Source organism: Propithecus coquereli, unplaced genomic scaffold, assembly GCF_000956105.1.
Source record: "Propithecus coquereli isolate 6110/MARCELLA unplaced genomic scaffold, Pcoq_1.0 Scaffold106, whole genome shotgun sequence".
Classification (NCBI taxonomy): Eukaryota; Metazoa; Chordata; class Mammalia; order Primates; family Indriidae; genus Propithecus; species Propithecus coquereli.
The window spans coordinates 1,605,641-1,614,924 of record NW_012134525.1 but is presented as its reverse complement, the minus strand read 5'-3'; positions in this window follow the sequence as shown (position 1 = coordinate 1,614,924).

Here is a 9,284-nt window from a genome sequence, read left to right as displayed (position 1 = left end):
GAAATCTGCCAGAACTCACATGAAAGGAAATAGACAATCTGAATAGTCCTATCTCTATTAAACAATTTGAATCAATAATTAATAACCTTCCAATAGAAAGCCCCAGGCCAAGATGGGTTCACTGATGAATTCTACCAACCATTTAAGGAAGAAATTATGCCAATTCTCTACAATCTCTTTCAGAAAAGAGAAGCAGAGGGAATATTTTCTAATACATTCTGTGAAGCTAACATTACCCTAATATCAAAACCAGACAAAGACATTACAAGAAAACTAGAGATCAATATCTCCCATGAACACAGATGCAAAAATCCTTAACAAAATATTACCAAATTGAATCCAACAATCTACAAAAATAATTATATGCCATGACCAAATGGGATTTATTCTAGGTATGCAAGACTGGTTTGACGTTTGAAAATCAATTAATATAATGCATCACATCAACAGATTAAAGAAGAGAAATCACATGATCAAATTAATGCAGAAAAAGCATTTGACATTTATACCTACATTAACAGAAACATCATACTTAACAGTGAGAAACTTGAAGCTTTCCCACTAAGATCAGGAATGAAGCAAGAATTTTTCCCTCTTACTACTGCATTCCAACAATGTACTAGAAATATTATCTAATACAATAAGACAGGAAAAAAAAATAAAAGGTATACAGATTAGAAAAAAGAAATAAAACTGTCTTTGTTCACAGGTAATATAACATCTACATAAAAATTTGAAAGAATTGACAAAAAAATACTGGAACTAGTAAGCAATTACAGTAGGGTTGCAGGATTCAAGGTAATATATAAAAGTCAATCACTTTCCTATATAGTTCAATGAATAAGTGAAATTTGAAATTAAAAACCCAATATCATTTTTACATTATCATTCCAGAAAATGAAATACCTAGCTATAAATCAACAAAATATGTATTATATCTATATGAGAAAACTACAATTCTGATGAAAGAACTCAAAAAAGTACTAAACAAATGGAGAGATACTACATGTCCATTGATAGTAAGACTCAATATTGTGAAGATGTCAGTTCTTCTCAACTTTCTCTATAGATTCAATACAATAAAAATCAAAATCCCAGAAAATTATTTTTTTTTAGATATTAACAAACTGATTCTAAAGTTTATATGGAAAGGCAAAAGACCCAGATTAACCAACACAGTATTGAAGGAGAAGAACAAAGTTGGAGGACTGACACTACCTTACTTCAAGACTTATCATAAAGCTATAGTAATCAAGACAGTGTGGTATTACCAAAAGAAGAGAAAAATAGATCATTGGAACAAAATAGAGAGTCCAGAAACAGACCCACATAAACATGGTCAACTGATCTTTGACAAAAGAGCAAAGGCAATGCAATGAAGAAAAATCTGTCTTTTCAACAAATGGTTCTGGAACAACTGTACATCTACATTAAAAATTAAACTAGGCCCAAACCTTACACTTTTCACAAAAATTAATTCAAAATAGGTCATACACCTAAATTTAAAATGCAAAACTATGAAAGTCCTAGAAGATAACATAGGAAAAAATGTAGATGACTTTGGGTTTGGCATCGATTTTTAGCTGCAACACCAAAGGCATCATCCATGAAAAGGAACGTATAAACTGGACTTCATTAAAATAAAAATTTCTGCTCTGTGAAAGACACTGTCTAAGAGAATGAAAAGATAAACCACAGACTGGGAGAAAATATTTGCAAAGCACATATCAAGAAAGGGACTATTATTCAAAATATGCAAAGAACTCTTAGCATTTAACAATAAGAACAAAGACAACCCAATTAAAAAATGTGCCAAAGACCTTAACAGACACCTCACCAGATAAAATATACAGGTGGCAGATTAGCATATAAAATATGTTCCACATATGTCATCAGAGAAATGAAAATTTAAACAATTCAATATCATTGCACACCTATTATTAATAGAATAGCCAAAATTCAAAATACTGACAAATGTTCAAATGCTGGCAAGTTCATAGAAAAACAGGAGCTTTCATTCATTGGTGGTAGGAATGCAAAATTGTACAGTCACTTTGGATGATAGTTTGGTGGTTTCTTATAAAACTAAACGTACTCTTATCTTATGATCCAACAGATAAGCTCCTTGGTTTTTACCCAAAGGAGTTAGAAACTTATGTCCACATGAAAACCTTCACATGGATGTTTATAGCGGCTTTATTAATAATTGCCAAAACTTGGAAGCAACCAAGATGTCCCTCAGTAGCTAAATGGATAAATAAACCTGTACCTCTAGACAATGAAATATTATTCAGCAGTGAAATGATCTTTCAAACCATGAAAAAGAAAAGGAGGAAACTTAAATGCATAGTATTAAGTGAAAGAATTCAGTTTGAAAATGCTACATATTGTCTTATTCCAACTATATGACATTATGGAAGAAATAAAACTATGGATATGGTAAAAGCATCAGTGTTTGCTAGGGTTTAGATGGGAGGCAGGGATGAATAAACAGAGCACAGAGGAATTTTAGGGCTGTGAAACTATTGTGAATGATACTACAATGGTGAATACATGCCATTATACATTTGTCCAAACTCACAGAATGTACAACACCAAGTGTGAGCCCTAATGTAAACTATGGATTTTAGGTGATAATGATGTATCCATATAGATTCACCAATTGTAACAAATATATCACTCTCGTGAAGGATGCCCATAGTAGGAGAGATTGTATGTGCAGGGGAACAGAGGGTATATGGGAACTATTCGTACTTTCCATTTAGTTTTGCTGTGAACCTAAAACTGCTCTAAAAAATAAAGCTTAATTGAAACTAAAAAGCTTCTACAAGGCAAAGGAAACAATCTACATCAACAGAGTGAAGAGACATCCTACAGAATAGGAAAAAATATTTGCAAACTATGCATTGGACAAGATGTTAATATCCAGAATATATAAAGAAAAATTAAATGCAAAAATAACAATAATAATTTCATTTAAAAGTGTGCAGAAGTCCTGAAGAGACATTCCTCAAAATACAAATGGTTAACTGATGTATGAAAAAATGCTCAGCGTAACCAATCACCAAGGAAATGCAAATCAAAAACACAATGAGCTATCACCTCACTACAATTAGAATGACTATTATCAAAAAGAAAAAAAACAATAAACGCTTGTGTAGATACAGAGACAGGGAAACTCATGCACTATTGGTGAGAATGTAAATTAGCACAGCCATTTTGGAAAACAGTATGGAGGTTCTGCAAAATACTAAAAATAGAACTACTGTATAATCCAACAATCCCACTACTAGGTAAATATCCAAAGGAAATGAAATCAGCTTGTTGAAGGGATATTTGCACTCCTATGTTTATTGCAGCATTATTCACAATAGCCAAGATATGGAATCAACCTAAGTGTCCACCATCAACGGATAAAGAAAATGTGCTATTAATAAACATCTGCAACATACAACATAGAAGAATCCCACAAACATAATGTTGAATGAAGAAAACCAGGCACCAAAAAAAAGCATACATTTATAAAAAGTTTGAAAGCAAATAAAACTAATTTATATCTTGTAAGTCAGAAAAGTAATTAATTTGGGAGTGGAAAATGGGGGTAGTGACTAAGAGAGGTCACCACCAACATTCTCCTTCTTGATTTGAATATGTTTATTGGTGATTATTAAAAGATTTATAATTTTTGAAATTGCCTACATGTTAAACTTCAATTAAAATATAAATTAAAATTCCTGTGTTAAAGTCTAACTACTATTCAAGTTAACTGGTTTTAAAAATGAGGTAAGTTTGTCATAACTTGTTAAAGTGAGTCCATTCTGATAGATAGAAGTGATCAACCTATTCTTACTTAAATGCATATTAAGTATCTATTTAATAATCACTTTCTTTGGTAATAATAGGTTTCTCCTTTGATAATTAGTTTCATTAGGTTGGCAAATAGTGATAAACATTAAGCTTACAAATTCCTAATTTCTATAGTCCACTTTTCTTGCCTTTTTTGAAATTATTTGTTTTTTCTGATGCCTTTTTCATTTATCAAAAACTAGTGACAATTCAAAGAACAGATTCAATATAAAATTTTTCAAAATACAAGAGTGAAAACTAAAACCAGGTAAAAGCAATAACTAAAGTTACAATTGGAGAAAACTTTTCAGATTTAAAAATAAATGAAAATCAGAATCTGCAGGTTGACCACTGCTGGGTAACCATTTCCAGGGGGAAATAATTAAAAGACAAAAACTCAAACCCCTATTGGCATATCCAGGTGGATAAGAAAAAATTAAAAGATTATCCATAAGGGACATGTGGGCTTCTAGACAACATTGAAGACAAGAAGACAATGGGGTAATGGCTACAGACTCCAAGTGAGTAGGATAAAGATTATTTCCCAAAAAATCTCTTTCCATCAGGCTGTCATTTGTTGGAGAATACAACAGAAAGATACTATTAAATATACAAAGAGTGAAAATATGTTATCCAAGTACCTTTATTTAAACACTCAGGACACACTCCATCTTACCAAGAATCAAAATAAAGAGCTCATTCCCTTTGGATACCCAGAAGTGGATTTCCTGGATCATATAGTAATTCTATTTTTAATTTTTTGAGGAACCTCCATACTGTTTTCCATTATGGCTGTCCCAATTCACACCCACACCAACAGTGTACAAGGATTCATTTTTCTCCATTTTTTGCCAACATTTGTTATCTTTTGCTTTTATGATAACTGTCACTCTAACAGCTGTAAGGAGATATCTCATGGTATTTTTGATTTGCGATTTTCCTTTCTTTTTATTTTTTTCAAGAGATTCTTGCTCTGTCTCCTGGGCTAGAGTGCATTGACATTGTCATAACTCACAGCAACCTCAAACTCTTGGGCTCAAGTGATCCTCCTGCCTCAGCCTTCTGAGTCCTGGGACTTTATTTGCATTTTTCTGATGATTAATAATGCTAAGTATTTTTTCATATACCTGTTGTGCATTTGTGCCTTCTTTTGCTCATTTTTTAATCAAGTTATCAGTACTTATTTGAAAGAGATATCTGCACTCCCATGTTTATTGCAGCATAGCCAAGAATAGCTAAGACTATTACTGCACAACAGCCAAGATATGGAATCAACCTGAGTGCCCATCAACAGATGAATCGATAAAGGAAATATGATGTATATAGATGATCTACCATTGTGTGTGGGGGGGGTGAGTGTGTAGGGGTGCGTGTGTGTGTGTGTGTATGTGTGTGTGTGTGTGTGTGTACATATATAAATGAATATCATTCAGCCTTGTAAAAGAAGGAAATCCTGTCATCTGCATCCTGGAGGGCATTATGCTAAGTAAAATAAGCCAGACACAGAAAGACAAATACTGCACAATCTCACGTATATGTAGAATCTAAAAGAGTCAAACTCACAGAAGCAGAGAGTAGAATGGTGGTTTCCAGGGGCTGGTGGTTGGGGAAAATGGGCAGATAGTGGTTAAATGGTACAAAGTTTCAGTTATGTAGAATGAATAACTTCTGGAGATTTAATGTACATCATGGTGACTGCAGTTATTATTACTGTATTGTACACTTGAAATTTGCTAACAGTTGATGTTAAAAGTTCTCACTACACAAAGAAAAAACTGATAACTATGTGATGATATATTAGTTAGTTTGATTGTGATAATTATTTCACAATGTATATATATGTCAAAAAATAATGCGCATCATAAATACGTACAATTTTTATTTGTCAATTATATCTCGATAAGATGGAGAAGGGAGGGAGGAAGGGAAGAAAGAAAAGAGGGCGAGAAAGCTCAAACGTGAAGAATCAGGAAGTAAAAGACTACAGTGAGCAATGTTATATTTAAACCAATGGCGTCAAAAAAGTTACTGAAATTATAGTAAATTCAGTATAGAAAAATTTAAAAATCATTCTTAAAAGAAAAATAATATAAGAATAATTGAAGTTAACAAAACTTTTTACACTAGCGATGGTTTTTCAATTGTGTATCTAATTTTACATGTCATGAATAAGAACATGAGCTTGGAGCCAAATAAACCTGGATTCTATTCTATCACTATTACATCCTCACCATATTAACTGAGGCAAATTATTGATTTTTCTGAGCTTCTGCCTTCTCATCTATAAAATACCCACCTTATCTGTATTACTCTGAGGGATTAGGTGAAAGAACAGGCTAAAACCCTTAATCATAGTAGATACTTAGTAAGTAAAGTTCAAGTTCTCTGGAGGTCATTATGTTGAGTGAAATAAGCCAGGCACACAAAGACAAACACTGCATGTTCTCACTTATATCTGGGAGCTAAAAAAAAAAAAAATTGATTTCATGAAGGTAGAGGGCAGAATGGTAGACACCAGAGGCTGGGAAGGGTGTGTGGGTGGAAGGGGGGATGCAGAGAGGTTGGTCAATGGGTACAAATATACAGCAGAATAGTGTGACTATAGTTAGCAACAATGTATTGGATATTTCAAAGTAGCTAGAAGAGAGGACTTGAAATGTTCTCAACACAAAGAAATGATAAATACACAAGGTGATGGATACTCCAAATACCCTGACTTTATCATTACACATTCTATGCATGTAACAAAATATCACACGTACCCCATCAGTATGTAAAATATGTATCACTTTTTAAAGAGTCTAAGTTCTCTCTCCCAAGTGCATTCTTTCCCTAGAAAGCAATTTTTCTTAGTCAACTGACTAGAAATCATTCTCATGCTCTTTTATCTTCATCCACAGTCAATTACCACTTGGCCATGGCACTATTCTTCCAAGTTCATTCTCACTTAACTTGTTTTGCATTCCTTTATGTCCTTCAAAAATATGAGCTGCCTTAGAGGGCATTCTGAACAGTCACATTCCTGTATGTAATTGTCTCACCTTTCTCTTCAGGTGACAACAAAGCACTTGCCATGAAATGTATATCATCAGCTAAAGTAATAATTATTTTCTATGTTATAGGTTTTTATTATTCTCAAAAGTCCACTTTTTCCATCTTAAATGAAGCTAAATCTTTTCTAAAAAATTTATGCTTGTGGAAATTCCTCAGAATGTATATGCTTTACATTGATTTAAAGTTAACAAAAACTCAAATTATCTATACATTTAATTCAAAACTTAAAAACTCAGATTATACTATGTAAAATTGTTTCTTTAGCTGGAAAAACCCAGACTTATAGCAAATTTTCACCAATTTCTATAGAAATCAAAAGAATCTAACCCTCACACCCTCTACCCTAAATAGGAAATTTATAAAACTATTCAAGTCATGTTTAAAAAATATTTTAATATTCAAATGTCTGTAAATAAAATAAACATTTCAGTATACCTGAAGTTGTACTTAATTTGGCATATCCATTAGATCAAATTAATTGTAGAAACTGCATTAATATAACAATCTGGTAGTTCATTGATAACAACTAGAGAATACCCTACTTATGATTATGTCAAGAAAAATATAAAAAAGCATATATCTGAGATATTGAATTCACCTGTAGATTCAAGTTAAAACCATTTTTAAATTTCCAAATTGTAAATTGGTGATTTTTATAATCACATAAAAATTATTTTTTATTTATAGAATCAACTGCAAGCCTCTATTCTGAACTTTTGGAAAGGATTATTTTTAAATTAATCTTTCAAAGCATTGCTCATAACTAGAATAAAGAATCATCCATCTTTATACTTCTCAAAAACTCGCATAATGGCTCATACCTCTTCTCTCTCAATCTTTTCTTTTTTGTCCACCTGATTCACAAAGAAGGGTAATTCCACAAGACTCAAATATCCACTGGTAATGGTTCATTCAGTCAATCTGAGCAGAGAGTAAGCCTTCCCATATTTTATAGACAATAGACTACATGGTTATACACTCTAAGTGACCTAATATATTCTATTGAAAAGCAATACAACTGAACAAATGATTGATATGGCATTGAACATAAAAGAGATACTCAGATATTTACTGTTTTCTTATTATTAGATAGACCCTGTTCTTCTTTAGTAATGAAATTTCAAAAACATCTTTCTCAGACCATTGCTAAGAACATTACTTCTTTCTTTTGAGCTACTTGGATCCAAAGATTACATCCATAGTCTACTGTCAGGTATTTCTACTATACTCATAGTTTATGGAAAAATACAACCCATTCTTCATGGACCCAAGGTTACTTGCAAATGCCTGAGCAATGTTCACTCTAACCAGGACTTTCCCACTAATAAAGTAAAATAAGCAGCAAAACCCTATTAGCTCATCTTAACATCTTATTAGCCAAAAGAGTTGATCATAATTACAAATCTTGAACTGAGATTAAACCATCACAGAGAGAAATTCTCAGGTGAGAAAAATTTGAGAATGTAATATTGGAAAAAAGAGAACACATGCAATAAGTTCAGTAGTTGGGAGTAACTGATAAAGTGACCCCAGCAAGAAAGAAATGAGCTGAGTCAATTTTAGATGTGTGTTTATACCCGAGAGGCAGAATTTTAAGTAAGCCAAAGCTAGCATAGGATATTGTCAGCTGAGGTTAATATAATACAATCATAACTCAGGGCAAATGCATGGGTTCGCATAATTTTTCTCATCATTTGGATTAAAAAAATAGTGATCTGGATAGAAACTCATATTTCTCCTTTTTATTATTTTTAATCATAGTCTCTTCTGAGACCTCAAAGATAGCAGAATTTTCTAAATTTTTTTTCACACCTTTCACAGGAAAAGCTAAATATTGTTTTCTTCTAGATGGAACCTAATTTTCATCTCTGCTTTAGTAGTTTATTAACTAGCCACACTCATTGATTGGAACATCTCTAAGAGAATAAATTATTTTTAATGCACATTACAGAGAGAAAAAAAAATGTGAGAGTAAGCAGTCCAACTTCTGACACCTTGGCAGCTCAGGGGAGAGTGAGCTTTAATGAAGCATCTCACCCCAGGTCACTAATTTGCATCACAAGCAAGTTAGTTCATAACTTCAGAAGTTCTTTGCCATCTGGAAATGGTTTGATGACCTGGAAGAGGTGAGTTGCTCTGGCCTGTTCCGGGGCACAGGTGGCCAATCAGCCCTGATTGACCCTCGGCAAGCTCTTCAGGGCAGGCCAAAGGTTAAATGGCCGCAGAGAGCAGGGTTACGTTTCACACTTCAACAGCGGCTTCTCCCAACAGGCTGGACTTCTCCAATCCCTGAAGAGTTGAATGAAAGGAGAAGAATGACTGCAAATTCAACACAGGAAATTAGAGTTCATGTCAAATGGGCATATAGGCCGCATCACTTACAC